Source organism: Catharus ustulatus, chromosome 5 (genome assembly GCF_009819885.2).
Source record: "Catharus ustulatus isolate bCatUst1 chromosome 5, bCatUst1.pri.v2, whole genome shotgun sequence".
NCBI classification, from domain to species: domain Eukaryota; kingdom Metazoa; phylum Chordata; class Aves; order Passeriformes; family Turdidae; genus Catharus; species Catharus ustulatus.
In genome coordinates, this window is record NC_046225.1 from 52,048,096 (window position 1) to 52,063,950 (window position 15,855).

Below are 15,855 nucleotides of genomic sequence, written 5' to 3' on the forward strand. Positions count from 1 at the left end.
GTCTTCATTTGAGTATAGCTCCAGGCTTCCACTTAAAACATTACAGACATGATACTTGAAAGTCTGTTAAGAGCAGTGATAGTGCTCCAGTGATCCTTTAAAACATGTAGATATAAAAGGTTCAGGATCAGTGATCCTTCACCTCTGTAAAATAATTACTTATTAGATTTTTATCAAAAAATAAGGATGCTTATTTTGCTCCCTGAATATCTCTAGGGCTTACACAATTTTTTTCATCACCAATGTTTTACTTATATAAAATTGATGTGAGTGTAAACAAAAATAATCTTTTCTCATTACTTAGAAAAATATCTAAATAACTATAATATGGCATTTGATTTTGAAAGAGAATACATTTATCATCAAATGTCAGATAAACTCAGAGTTTGGCTTAATTCTAGCTCAATTTCATGAATTAAAGGCAATAAAACATAAGTTAATAGACTATCGTTTTAAATTACGATCCTTAATGAATAACAGTTCTAAGGAAATAATCCCTGTATCTTTTTATGTTAGATACAGTTAACTGTATCAAATTTCTGAAGAAATGTGTATCAAAAATGTATCTGTTTTTAGGTTCCCCAAGCTTGTAACAAACTGGGTAGAGATAACAAAGCAGACTGTTTGGTTTTAATACAAAGTAAAAGAATATTGAAAGTATTCTTCTTTGCTACAGATTCTTTGTAGTGAATGGGTATGACCGTCAGAGTGGAGTCTTATTCTGGCATTTCTTGCTAGAATAAGAAAGATTTGTATATTCTAATATAGTATCTCTATACAATAGTCTACACAAAGGTGGAGTCCCTAGTCCTTCTGCCCCACTCCCCCCTGCCCATGGAAAGGATAAATTACTGCTGTGTATTTACTACAGTTTTTCTTCATCTTCATTTACCATGTGCCCTTTAGCTCCCTGCTAGATAATTAATAATATATTTGGTCTTGGGGTTATTTGTATTTGTAACTTTACTCTTGAGGAATCTTAACCAGTTCGAACTGTGTCTGACCTCATTTTTCAAGCTTTTCTTAAGAGCAAAGTTATTAATCTTCAGATTTCTCAAGCTGAGTCACGCATCAATGTTCTCAAAGTAACAACCACAAAAAGTCCCTGCCAGCCTTTCTCTTTTTTAAAAAATTTTGTTTTCATAGATACCCTACTAGCTAACCAAGAAAGGTAGTTTCATGCTGTGGCCTCATGGTTTTTTATGCACTTGCACTTTTGCTTTGGTGTCATGAGCAGTACAATGTTGACATAATCAGAAGTATAGTCATGTCCTTGAAAGCTGTTAAAATCATTTATGCATTCCTTAGATCATGACAGACATGTGTGCATGCACATATGCACACATTTGTGAGGGTAAGGACTTTGCTACTTTGGTAGGAGTCACTGCAATGATGCTTGTTATTATCTAAAACATTAAAATAGCAGTAATAATCACTACTGGACTTTCAACTACACTTTTTTTTGTCTATCGTTTGTATTGACATGCCTTCTCTTTTTTATTTGCCGCAAAACTAACAAACCACTCCTATCTAATGTGAAGAGAAGGCAGAGCATTTATTGTTTGAGTAGAACATGGGGATAACAATTACAATGATTCCCAGGATGCATTCAGTGATCCTGAAAGCTGAGCATGAAAGAATTTCCCTTTGTTTCACATTCTCACAAAGCAAATCTATAGAATCTTGATGAATGTAATTTCCCACCCCCACCCCGCACACCTCTTTTTCTGCTTGCAAGGACTGCTCTGGATTCCTGCTATGATCCTGTTCTCCATTTTTGTCTCCATGTCTGTGCCATGTCTGTGCCACTGATTGCTTTTGTTGGCAAGTCACATGGTGCTGCATGTTGCCACACAACTCCTCAAAAAGCCCTTGAGCTGCACTTTCTCCTGTGATACCACAGCAGTGTGCCAGCAGCTCCTTATTTTTCATACTTAAACCACCTAGATTGTGTAAGATGCGCAATATTGGTCACCACTACTTTAGAGAGTTCTTCATGGTGGCTTTTAATATAAGAGAGCACAAGTTGTATGTGGCAGACTAGGCAGGAATGAGAGCTGTTTACCAAAGTAATCATTACTAGTCTGACCAGCTGCACCAGGTCAATGAGTAAACAATCCATTTCTCTCTGTCATGGCAAAAATATACTGTGCGTATATTTTTATGAGCTGCTTATCCCTGTAGCATTGCTAGTTTCACCCAAATTCATATAAGCTTGGGTTTTTAACCATGCATTAATTTTGGAGGTCCCAAATATTGGTGACATTACAGAGAGAGATTTCTATAGATGCAAATCCTACCCCAAATTCCTCAGAGGCAGAGAATGTCCAGCTTCCAGATCTCTTCCTTTCCAGCTCAAGAGAAGGTGGTCAGAAATTACTCAGAATTTGTGAAACTGTACACCAGCTACAACCCCCATCTGCTGAAGAGCAGATTCAGGAAACTGGTGTCAGTGGCCAGAGCCACTCAGAGGAAAAAGGTTTGCAAAGAAACAAAAAAAACAAACAAGGAAAAAGAGAATGATTCGTATTTGTCTCCTCCAGAACTGACCAAGCAGCTGTATATCCTCTTTAGGGGTCATACACAGTCAGGATGGCAGGAGCAAGCTCAGCAGTTTCAGAGTTGAAAGCCTCTTGGGCAAGCAGAGGCCTTGCCGGTAGAAAACGTAATGTCTGTTCTTCCTTAGCCTGCTTCAGTCAATCCTTTCTTCACGACTTGTAATCTTCAAGTATTCTAGATCTTACTGTTCTGTTCTACAGACCTTTATTCCTCGACAAATACATGGAAGTTATAGTTTGTGCCTCTAAGTGCCTTTTTCTGCCTCTATGCATGCTGAATTTGAAATTACCACTACAGTAAACCCAGGAACATCCATGTTAACTCATCCCAATTAGACAATAAATATATCTGCTGGTTCCTGTGCATGCAGTGGAATATTAGAAAACTGAAGTGTTTTCCTGTGTTTACCCGTGGCTGTTTATATTTGGGTATGCTTCCCCTACATGTCACTCTGGTCTTGATTTGAAGTCTTAGACTAAAACTAGTACTGCACTGATTTCCAAAGCCTTTGTGTATATAAGAGAGTAGCTAATGATACCATACCACTAGTAAATGCTGGATTTCACAATGCAGAAGAGATGGGCTGGAACAGGTTTCCAGATTTCCATTCAAATGCATCATTCAGATGTCTCCTTAGTAAGCAGGAGAAGCTTTTAATTTGAAAAAAAACCACAAGGCAAACCCCTTCCATGAACTTATACAAGTCAGAGACCAAATACCTGCACTTCACTTTGCTCTTAGGAATCTGCAAGTTCTGGTACTTGTGAAGCTGAAGACCTGCATTATGTAGCTCTTATCACAGATCAACAGATTTCTCTTAATATATGAGCTTCTTAAAATATCCTAATATCAGACAAAAGAGCCATTGTTCAATAATGTCAGAGAATGAGATGGGGATTACTATGATTCCACCAGTCTAGTATATGCCTGGAAAAGAATTTTATTTCCAGCAAAGTTTTGAAATTCATTTACAAGGCAGAATTAACTCAAACATGGAAAGTTGAACCGTACATTTTCCTGCATGCTAACTCAACCCTGTGCAGCTCCAGTGCAACAGAAACTTTGAATTGGACCTATTTTTAATTTCACCTCTTCTTTCTTCATAGATATGCTTAGGTATTCATTCCCACAACCATACAGTCCCATCAGTTATTCCTACAAACCTGAAATTTTCTATGAAGGCTGGAAATGAGCACCAGAAATTTAAAAAGTGGTGCAAAATGCCTATGTTTGCAGTGCTACTGAAAAAAACCCCTGTGGAACCACAGGTTTGCAATGGTACCTGGGCAGCTGTGCGACCCTGATGTGTTTTTTATTGCAGAACTCTTGCTCTGTGGAGGGTGTACAGAGTGAGTGTTTATCTCCTACAAGATGAACATTTGGCTACTTCTTCTGTAAGAGTTTTTGACTACTTTATGTTATCTCAGGAACACAAATACAGAAATTTGAAGCCAAAACAAGTCTTTCACACAACACCCAGAAATGCTCAATTGCTTGTACTTTATAGCTCATCAAAATCTGGCCAATTCTTGAATATAGTTAAGCCAATCTAAGTCAAAATACAGAAATATTCAGTCAGATTTATACTGTGACGAAATTTCACCGCACTGGATCACAAATCAGCTCTGTAATCAAGGAAAGGCTGTTATGCTGCTGTTTAATGTACTGTTATGCCAGATGAGGAAACCAGAAGGGCTTCCACACATCACTCACTTAGCCAAGCACCCACTGTCTGCATGTGATCAGGAGAGATACCTTGAGGCAAGAAAGGATTCTCATGTCTCAATGTGCATTTGATTCTCATCTCTCTATGTACAGCTGGTGTGTCTCCACATGTTCTGTTTTCTAAAATGGCCTCACCTTCACGTGACCTTCTCATGTTGCTTAGCAGGAGAATCCATGCAGCCTTTGTGACAGGCTGTAATATACAGTAGGGACAATGCTGAGGTTCTGGGTTATTGTGGAGGTTCCCCCAGAACTCAGCTTCATTTTTCTTTTGTGTCCCCTTCTCTGCCAAGACATCACCCCTGGTAGGCAACAGTGGCTGAACTGCCAAAGCTGAATGACAGCTGCTACCCAAACTAGAATCAAACCAACAATTTGCAGGAAAAACATTCTGTTCTGAGCAGTCAGATTCCAAATTTCAGGAAAAATTATCTGTGACACCTTCACACTAAGGCTTATGCTAATTTCTGGGTAACGAATATGGTTTTCTGCCTTTCAAGACTCCCAAAGCCTTCCATTTTATGGATAACCTAATTTACTACATATGTGGAGGGAAGGCTGCACCTTCTCTGAACCTGTGCTTTCTGATGGTGGTAGACTTGAAAGGTGATCTTTTTCCATTAAATTACATTGTTAGCTTTATTTACCTCCTCAACTTTTGTATAGGATGTTGCAGGATTTGTTAAAAGACTTTTGCTATTCCACTGGATCTGTGAATCCATACTACAACTGACTTTGAATAGCTTGCTTGTCTGCATTCACAATCTGTCCTTCAACAAGAAGCACAAAAAGAAAAAATCCGAGTAATGCTGCTGGTTAGAAGTTTCCCCTGTTGTTCATTAAAAATAAGCACATTGTTAGCTTAAAGCCAGCTGAGAGTTTTGAGGAGAGTGGATAGCGGCTGCAAAGTCCTGGTTAAAAATAGAAAAGTAAAAAAGAAAAGGTTAAAAAAAGGGTGTAAATATAGTTTTTCCAGATGTCAGAAGGAATTTAAGAAAGGTGCACTAGGTCTTGTATACCTTGTGTTTTTCTTCCACTGAAGTTTACCCACATACTTTACAAATGCTTACTTTAGCTGATGAATTTAAGACTATTATTCAATACAATTTTCTGTTTGCAAACACTGGAAGGGAACATTTTCTCCAGTGAAAAGGGTTCTTTTACATAGCTATGTTTCCATTCTTTGATGTGGGTGAGGTAATCTGTACCTAGTCAGTGCTTTGGAGTGTTTAAAAAGTGTTTTCAAAAAAAAAAAAGAAATAAAAATATTCTAGATTTTCTATATATTAGATCCCTTTTATTCCCTTGCAAGATGCCAAGAACCTAAACAAAAGCCTGTCTATCTATGAAGAGAGGTATCTGGCCAAAGAGGGTCTTGCCGAGCTTTTGTTCACCTGTTTGTTTTGTCTGAAGCCTTTCATGCGAGTCGTATTTCTGAATTCTGTTGTTCATGTTTTATGGGAATGACTAGCTGGTTGTACTGGGTTTGCGAAATGCCTGCAGATAAAAAACCAGGTGAACATTTTAAAGGCTTTTGTAAAGGAGCTACTTTGAGATCTAGCCCAAGTTGACCGCAATCCTTTGCATTTGGGGCTTGAGGCTCAGTGTGTCCTGTGTTGTTCCTGTGGTGTTTGGGAAGGCACAAAGGCTGGAGCTCCCTCTGTTCCACCCTTGCTCCCAGGGATTAGCATTTAGCAGCAGTAACTTACAACAGAGGTCTTGCAGAGAAGCCAAACCCTATAAGGACAAGTGGCACTTAGAGCACAACCCCTGTCATTGTGAAGGAGCACACCCTCTGGGTTTCAATTGCCATGTCACCCAAATGAATTATGTCACTATTATATGATACAACTCATTATGAGAAGGTAAGGTTATTCCCCTGTAACCTGAAGTCTGTGTGTTGTATTGTTTCTGCACAGCACTATTAAGTCCAGCTTGATAGACTTGCCTTAAATAACCATGTAGATGAGGATTTTGAGCAGTTTGCTGTTGAATACAAAGAGTTCGAATTTGCAGGGTGTTCTCCAGCCTCGGCAATACATTGCCAGAGTTCATATTCCTCTAAAGAGCTGATATTTAAAGGCAACTGCTGTTTCTGAGCAGCTCTGCATTGCCATCAACGTAATACACCAGTGCTGATACCCACTCTCAAAATCATGGACAGGAAAAGAGAATTTTTAGCGCTGCATCTACTTTGTCCAGTTCTTCACAGACAACCTTGTCCAGCACGGTGCAGGAAAACAGGAGATCTGTCCTACCATTTCATCCAGCCACATGGTGGGCTTCGTGGGATGACACTGTGAGAGTTCATCTGGGACAACCCCGGGGCCCAAAGGCTGCTGTGTGACCTGCCAGAGGGTGTGAAAAGATATTTGCACCCTTAATAATGAAAGACTTTCCTTCTCCTAGTATAAGGAGACAGAGGGAGACAGCATTATCATCTCAGGAGCTGCTCATCAGCCTCCTCCTGGCCCTGGCCACACTGATCTCACACACCAGCAGGAGGAGAAAGATTTGCAGGCACTTTGGTGGCCTGTGTCCACACCAAACCCTCTTGAGTCCCTGTGCAGAGCAACCCAGTGGTGGCCACTGCCTCTCTGAACAGCTTCAAGGAGTGGTAGGTGCTCTCAAGGATGCTCTGCTTGTTGTCTCCCTCCAGTCCTCTACAGATCAATTTTTGAGCTTGTAACCTTTACATCCTTACCGTTTTTTCCCCATTTGTTGTCTCCTGGAAACAGTTTTGTTTCAGGGTTTTGTGGGTTTGGTTTTTGGTTTAGGTTTCTTTGTATTGTTCTAGGGTTTGTTTTTTTTTTATAAGGCCTTTCACTTCTGGGAAGGGCTTGAAGATTTTGTTAGAGCCAGGAGCAGATGAAATGATATGCTGTCCTGGGTGCAGCCAATGGTTACTTGGAGAACCTGGGAGCTTGGCTGTGACCCAAAAGGTGTAACCTGCCTGGAGAGAGGGTGCCGGGCTCTGAGGGCTGGCAAGAGACCAGAGCGTGGCAAAAGCTGAATTGCCCAATCAGGCTGAAGCGGTAGGAGCTCTGCTTGCTCTGTTAGAGATTGAAGGAAATGTATGGCTCTTTTGAAACTCAATAGTTCTATCAGAAATTTTGCATCCCAAGAGAAGGATGATTTGTGTTTCCTAGTAATTGGTGAGCAGTGTGGGAAAGAACATAGGAATTTTCACACAGGCAGATATTTTATGGGTTTCTCTGAGGATGGTAATGGCTGGGATTTGGCCCAAGGTTTTGAAACTCCAGGCCAGTACACACAGAAGAAAATCTTAGCAGAAGTTTTTATTCAGAATTACTTTTTCTTTAGTTAACACAAGTGAGGTCGGCTCCCAGACACGAGATTTCCATAAGCAGAAGATAACCAGCCCAGCTGAGAAGTTTGCACTGGAGATGTCAAGTTCAGCTGGAAGAAGTTTATATCTGGACATTTTCAGTCTGCTGAAACTCAGGAAGACAATTTCCCATGAGAAGCATTTAAGACTCTTAGCCTCAGACTATACTGCAGGATCTTGATGTTTTTTGGGACATTTGAAACTACTTGGGGTTGGAAAATATACTTGCAAATTGTAGGTAGTCATGTTTGACTGTGATGGAATTTCAGCTCTTGTAGTAAAGTGTAGTATAACTTGTACCAGTGCTGAGTGCTGGAGTTCAACTGGTGCACATCTTCTGCCAGACCTCACAGTTAAATACATGCCTAACTATTTAAAACACTCTGACAATGTTTTTAAATATAGGGTGCCATTATAACAACTTTACTCAGCAGTTTTCTGCAAATAATAGCCACTTTATTAAAAAAATTCCAGATCAGCTTACAGCTTAACCCCAGTCATTGACAACCATTTATAACAACAAACATCTACTTTTCAAGGTATGGGGCTCATGCAAATTATTGAAAGATCAAGCTTGTGGCTGACACACTTTTTTAAGATATTTAGAATTAGATACCTCAGATATCCTTGCAGAGTGAATTCAAATATAAAAAGTCTTTTAATCCTTCTGCAGGGGCTGCATTGGCAGCATGACCATGTCTTGGCCAGGCTTAGGAGACTTGCATCCCCTCTGTGCTTCCGAGCCCAGGGTAACTGCCCCTGTGCAGAGGGGTGCAAAGCAGATGTCCCAGAGCCGTCACTGGTTCAGTGTTCATCTGTCCCTCAGTCACAATGAAAGATGAAGAAAAGACCAAAGATTTTTCCACCTCCCAAAGGAATATTTTTGGCAGGTCTGGTTATTTCATCCAGACATTAAATAGCTTTGTTTTGTCTTCTTCCCATCACTGTCAAAAGCTCTGAATATAAACACAGATTTGCTTTAGACCTCAGATAATTAAAATAAAATAGAAATAATTAAAATTTTTTTTTAAAAAAAGCTTAAAACCTGTGAGCTGAAATAACCTGGGGATTTACTTATTTTAAGAAATGGCTTCTCTGGTTGGCAGGAGTTTAGAAATCTTCTTCAGGTACCTACAATCTGTCCATCTCTTGATTTCTTCACCAAGAACTGATGATAAAAATATTAATAAATGGAGAAGACATTCATTTCTTCACACACAAAGATTCATGTTGCCTCTATAGCAACAGCAAATCAGCCTTTCTTGCTGTTAAATTAATGAATCTTCTCTCTGCAAAGTTTGCCATCAGGAAAGTGCACAAGGAGTGAAGGGATAGTGACAGAGGTGGGGTGTACCACAGGTAAAACACACTTCTTTCCAAGTAAATGCAAAGCAATGCCCAGGAGCAATTCTGGTAGTCAGGGACTTCATGCTCCCCTCCACTCCCAGGGCACTCCCAGATCCTGTCTCTCCTACTCGCAGCCAGTGGTGGCTGCCCCTCTGGCCTGGGCAGCATGGTCTGACAGATGGGTTTCTAAGGAAGCTAAAACAGAAGCATGTCCAGAACAGTATGGTGGAATGATGCACAGACACACAGCTCTACTACATCATCAACCATCCCAAGTGATGCCCATGTCTCCTACATTCAGTAATGAATTCTGTGCATTTTCTCTCCCTCCAAACAGGGAAGAGAAAATTTTTTAAATGGCCAGTACAAGACAAATTAAATAATCTTTCTAATAACTTCTGGAAAGCCAAATTCCTCCTCTGACACTTTAAAGCTTTATCTCCACCTGTGTCTTGGCATGCATCTGCCCTGGTTTGCCTATGCCCTCCTTGGGTATATTGTCACCATTTACTAAATGTTGTCCCCCAAAGCACGCTGGAGCAGTGTCGGCTGTGGGAGCTGAAGCTCAAAACCCTCCTGTCTCCCCTCCATGTGCACTTCTGTTCTCTGCTGGTTATCCCGGGGATTCAACACCGTCTGCTGTCTAGTAGCTGTGAGTTTCTCGAGATTACTCCCGACTGTGGGAATTGTCCCAAAACATCTCTGCTGTTGCGACTGCCTTAGCCAGCATCTCTTTAAAATGCAGGCTCCAGGTGATTGACTTCCAAGTAAGAGGAGCTGAATGGGTTTAGACAGATTAACATTCTATCAGTAAGTGGCAGTCATTCCAAGGAGCTAAATCAAATTCTCAAGTGCTCATTAGCAACAGGAGAGAAAGAAAAAGAAGAGGAAAAAAAAAGAAAAAAGAAAAAAAAAAATAAAGGGAGAAAAACTGGTTTGAAAACATAAAAAAAATGAGCACAAAGCGGAGAGACTTGGTGGAAGGTGCTTTTTCATTAGCTGGCCATCTCCCTAACACACCAGGTCATGGGGTGCTGCTGCGTGGCATTTCCTTGTAACACAAAGTACGAAGGTGCAGTGGACCCAGGGTCAGCTCAAGTTCAGATTCAGCCCGGTAAGTTTGGCTGGCAGGATGTGTTTTAGCCATGCTTCCCTTCAGTGGCAGGGGGAGAGCTACCGCAGCTGCCATTTGCTGTCCAGCCTTGGAAGGACTGCTCTGCACCCTGAAAAACAAAATACAAGTCTGCTGTGATGAGTTCACTCGGGTCATCCAGGGCACGTCGTGTGCTCGCAATAATTTGTCTGTTTGGAGTGTCCTGATAGAACAGAATTGCAGCAATCGTGGAGTGGGGGAGGCGAGGAGGACGCTCACCACTTAGCAATCCGGACAAGAAACACTGCTCTGTCTCGGGGCGTGCAGGGACAGCGGCTTCACCGCAGGTTCTGAAAGGTGCACTGACACTGGCCATTGCCAAGCTGCACGCTGAGGAGGACGGCACAAGTTCCCTGGATGGAGCCGTCCCCTGGGTGGCACGGCCGCCCTGCGCTCCCCTCCTGCGGCCGCACGGCTGCCCTGCCCTCCGAGGCTCCCTCCCGGGCACCCACCCATCCTTCCCCTCCTGGCCCTGTCCCCGTCCAGGCTCAGGGTGAATCGTGGGTCCCAACCCTACTGGTGAATAGAGTAGTTTACATTTATACAAAATATTTACAGTTTTTTCTCAAGCTTGTTTTCCGAGAGTTCTGCAAACCATGCAAACAGTTTTTTGCAGTTTAGGCAGTTGCACTGCAGAACTTCACCTGTTCTCACTAAAAGCAAATGAAAAGGCCCAAATAGGAGCGATTTGGGATTATGAACAACTTGTCCCATAAAAGTAAAATCGGCTCTACCTGAGTGCAGAGGGAAGTCCTCATTTACCTTTCAAATTTCAGAAAAAGCAGAGGCAAATCCTGCCCCAGGTTCCCTTTGCTGCTTGATTTACTCAGAGAAATATTTTCGCTGCTGTTTCACACAGCACTAATGAGTTTAAAACTCAGTGGGTTCACAGCAGCTGAACGGCACAACCCTGAACTGTATCCAGCTACAGACTCGCCTGCAGGAAAGGAGAAAAACCCAAAACCCCTTTGCAGGCTTGAATGCTTGAAGAAAATTTGTCTAAGGGTTTTGTTAAAATCAGGCACCCACACCTGGCTTTGTACACATCAGAGTTTCTGATGCCAGCCCTTTTAGGTTCTGCTTGGCTGCTGGCTCATGCTGCTTCATTCCCTACATCTCCACCTGCTTTGCACAGTGTGCTTTGCCTAAGTGAGGCTCACCCTTGGCACAGGAGCATTATGGAAAGTGCCTGGGTGTTCTGGCAACAGAGTCAGAATTAAGCCTGGAGACAGTTGAATACATTCCTTTGACCAGCACCCACATTTTTCAATGCCATTTAGAAAGCAGCTTTCACTGAAAAAAGAAACAGCAGCAAGGAGATCAAGACATCAGGAAATGCTTTTGCTGACTTGGTGTGAAGAAAATATTTTTCTTATCCAAAGCGGCAGAAGCTGAATAAGTCACTTGACCTTCCTTCCTTTCCTCTCCTTACCCTCTAGGCCTTCTGCCTCTGCAGAGGACATTTCTTCAGCCATTTACCATCCTGTCTAGCACATTTCTTCATTATTTTTTCCTTTACATACTCAGGTCCTTGGACTATTCAAAACACCTCTTGATTTGCTCCTACCTTGCACTGATGGGAATGGCAAAGCCTTCTGCTTGGATCCATCACACACATAGTGGTTACAGAATTTTGTATAAGCAGTAGCTGAAACAATAACAAGTGAGTTTTCTTTCTGGTATTCTGAATCCCTCTGCTATAGTCTCAATAGTTTACTGCAAATAGCTGCAAATGTGTGGATCTAAGCCCATTATGCTTGAAGGCACAGCATACTGCAAAAAAATTCGTGCAGGAATTTGAGTCATTTTGCTAGGAAGTGTCATGCATAGCTCTCATGATCACTATTACAAAGTATGATCCTAATTAAAAGAAACTCAAACCACAAAAAGCACCTTTGTGTTCAGAATCCTGATAGTTTGCTAGTGTAAATTTTTTTTGTATTCCCTTCTCCTCTTGATTTCTTTGATCCTCTAAGCTACCACAGGTAAGGAGCAGAAAGCTGGATCTTTTTTCTACTATACCGTGCATCTGCACTGCAAGTACAGTCCCCACTGCAAGCACAGTGGTCACAACATAGTCTCCAGGCTCATAATTAACAGTGAAGATCAATGGCAAAGTATCTGTCAGATACTGTGGGAATAACTGCTCATCCCTTAAGGAAGGGTGATACCCAGGATGACCTCTCAGAGCCTCTTCCAGCACTGTGACTGTGACAACACATGGACAAAAGTCCCCCAGCTTGTTTTTCAAGTAGTCAGCTCTTGCAGGGCTGCAGCTAACAGCTACGGAAAAAACATCCTTCCACCTGCAAGCTCATGAGAGAACTCATGGACAGGTATGCAAAATTCTCCTGCCATGTAAAATTTTTATAAACATTTGTTTATTTTCTTCCAATTATTACCACAATTGTACTATGATGCTAGCTGCTTATGGCAAGCTCTCTGTTCAAAATTATGCTTTTTGTGACCCCTGTAGTGTATGGATGTGGAAATGGAGCCCCAATTGCAGTAGATGTCCTGCTGTCTTGGTGGTTTAGAGACTTTAGCCCAATGAACATTTTTAGACTTCAGTCTAATGATGTATACCAAAATTACTATTTTCTTACCTGTTTCAATAGAAACAGGTTTATATTAGAGAAGAATGGAAACACCGTATCTCAGAGATGTAGATTTTTGTAAAGCCATTTTTATCATTGCTATTCTACCTTCCACAAGAAAACTAGGAACAAGAGCACACAAGTCAATGAAAATTCCAGTTTTTAGTAAAGATCCTCATCTTGAAAGGGGAAAATTATTTCACCTAGTGAAACTTTTCGTGATACTGATGAGAACGGAAGTGTGATGGCATGGAACTGGTGCCACTGCAGTAGCTTGTGGGGATGAATAGGATTGCTCCCATGTGGTGGCCATTGCTTGGTAACTGGGCATTTCCTCCCCTGCTGCCTTCAATAGCACCTCCCTGGCAGCTCAGGGGCTATTTATGCTGAGTAAGATGGCTCTGACCAGAACTACATTTTGGGAGTGCTTACATGAGTTCTCTGTGAGCTCAACATCAGCTTGTACTAACAAGGTGGTAGCAGATGGGAGAGAATAGGGTCACAGCACTCTAGGTTTTTGGTGGTTTCTGAAATCTGTCTGAAATCTTTCTCAGGTGCTTAAAGCCTCCTTCTAGATGTCTCCATTTGCTCCTGCACACTGGGTAGAATCTATGGGGCTTTTTTCTACATGCAGTTTAAATTGGTGAATTTTGGGAGAAGCTGCAGCTGGATGGGTATGTCTGGAAGAATGAGAAAGGAAGAGGAGAGGAAGAAAGAGAGAAAGAAAGAGAGAGAGAAAGAAAGAAAGAAAAAGAAAGAAAGAAAGAAAGAAAGAAAGAAAGAAAGAAAGAAAGAAAGAAAGAAAGAAAGAAGTGAAATGTAGTAAAGCTTATGGAAGTAGAAGAAAAAAAGAAAAAAAAACACAAAGTGAATTTCCAAAAGCATCTTAGCCACTGTAGTAGAAAGTGCTGCTAAAAGCCCAGTCATATCAGCATTGGCTAGAGGGAAGGTGCTCCTGACTCTGTGCACCCTGCTCCTCTCCATGTCTCCTGCTTAAAACAATACCAGTAGATATTTTGGCTGTGTCGAGGTTATTATTAACAAACCACTAATTACTAAGCTAATAGAATTAAAAGAAACACCCTGCAATTAAGGCCTATAAAATTCATATAATCTCTCTAATTTTGTAGGAGCAGTCTGACAGGGATGGCAGAGCCCCATTACATGGCACAGAGGGTGGCTGGCTTCCAGGCAGTCAGTGTAAGTCATCAGGTCTGTGGAAACTTGTATTCCTTGCTGCTGTTGTTGAGACTACCTTAGGGAGAACAGATTTATTTGACCTTCACTTACCAAGACCAGACTAAGCCATTAGTTTTTCTTCTGGTGAATCCCATTAATTAACATGCCAAATATTTCACCAGAGTTCCTAGTGGGAAAACATACAGAGGAGCTAATGTTTATTATGGTCACTGATGTAACTTATCTTACTGTAGATCTGGAGGGACTTGGTCATGGACCAGGATCCAGCTAAATGCTGCCCAGAGTGGATCATATCCCATGGTTTTCCCCACATAACTTATCTGAATAGAGTTTGTCAACAGATCTTCCTTAGGGTAGAGTACCCCTGGACTGGAAAGATGAAACAGCAAGGATTTTCATTTTTGTTGTGAATTATACTCAAACAATATAAATACAACTTTAAAAGTCATGCTTATTTAAAAGTCAAACCAACTGTATCTGTGCCCCTGTTTGTGACTGTGTTCCAAATTCTTCTACTTGCCATGTTATGTCTAACCAGAAGTCATAGTTTTATTTTGATCTTGTTCTTATTAATGAATTGATATATGCAATGCTAAACATTTGCTTGTAGATTAACTTTTTAAAGAACAGTGAACTGCTTAGAATGTTGCAACTAAGACTAAAATAAAGCATGAATTTTAGAGTGCTTTATCTTTCATTCAAGTATATACAGTCCACATTTTTCACATAGAAGGGGTGAATTTCACCTTTACATTGTACATTTGTAATTAATTTTCAGCTAGGGAGGATTTAATTGCTCTTTAGAACCAACTTGTTTGAACTCTTAGGTTAAGCTGAAAAGATGCTGTGAAATATTGAAAAAGATGAAGAAACAGAAACATACAAAAGTTCATCATTAGCTGACTGCAGGTCACTGCAGGTTAGGGAATTAAACTGATAAATATGCTTTCTGTATAACACTTCAAATCCATGTTGTACTGTTCATCTTGCTGCTATAAATCTGAAAGGGCTGGAAAGAGTAGGGATCATCTTCAAATATTGCAACAAGACACACTGTGCTGCTGTTATATGATGATCAGCTATGAAATTATTATAATAAAAAATTTCAAAACTGGACTTCAGTACTACTGACAATATTCCTGCCTGAGCTGGTCACTCTCCCTAGATTTCAAGTGGATAGACACGCAAGCAGAGTGTTTTTAGATTTCCTATATCCAGTTTTGAGACTACTCAGTGCAAATCCAGCTCTTATACTGGCTTACAGTTCAATTCGTTTTTCAACATGATGTGGGTTTTTTCATCTTTCTCTTAAAAAATAAGAAAAATAATAAAAAAGGAGAGAAAACAGAGAAAATATTTTGGCCTCAACTGTTTTCCTGTAACACAGCCTTCTGTTCCTATTTCCCAGACAGGTGTAGGGATCTTTTGTCATGTTTAATTACTCCTTCTGTCCCCATTGCTAATGTTTATCTTTCCAAGTAGTCTGCATCCTCTTCTTTCCTTGTGCATCACCAATTATTAATTATTGTGTCCTTTTGGGAGGGTAAGAGACATGGAACTGGATGCTGGCACTTGGTGTTTGGGGTTTACTCAGCAGAGGGAGAAGGCAGCAGCTGCCCAAAGACTCAGATGAGAAAACGTGTAATGTTCAATCAGACGTGGTCAAGGGCCAATGCTACTTTTTGGTTTGCCCTATCATGGCACCAGGGGAATATTTTAAGGTATTATTTCAAAAATTGGTTTGATCTCATGGAAGCTGGTTTCTGACATCTGTCACCCTTTACTGGAGGAGCTCCTGTGCCAGAGTGGGTATTAGAAACAAGAACAATCTCCAAATCTGAGTATCGACCCAGAACTTCGATGAAAGTCAAGGCAAGTGTAAAGATAATTATAATTTTCTGCTGAAATTTGTCTTCAAGCGTATG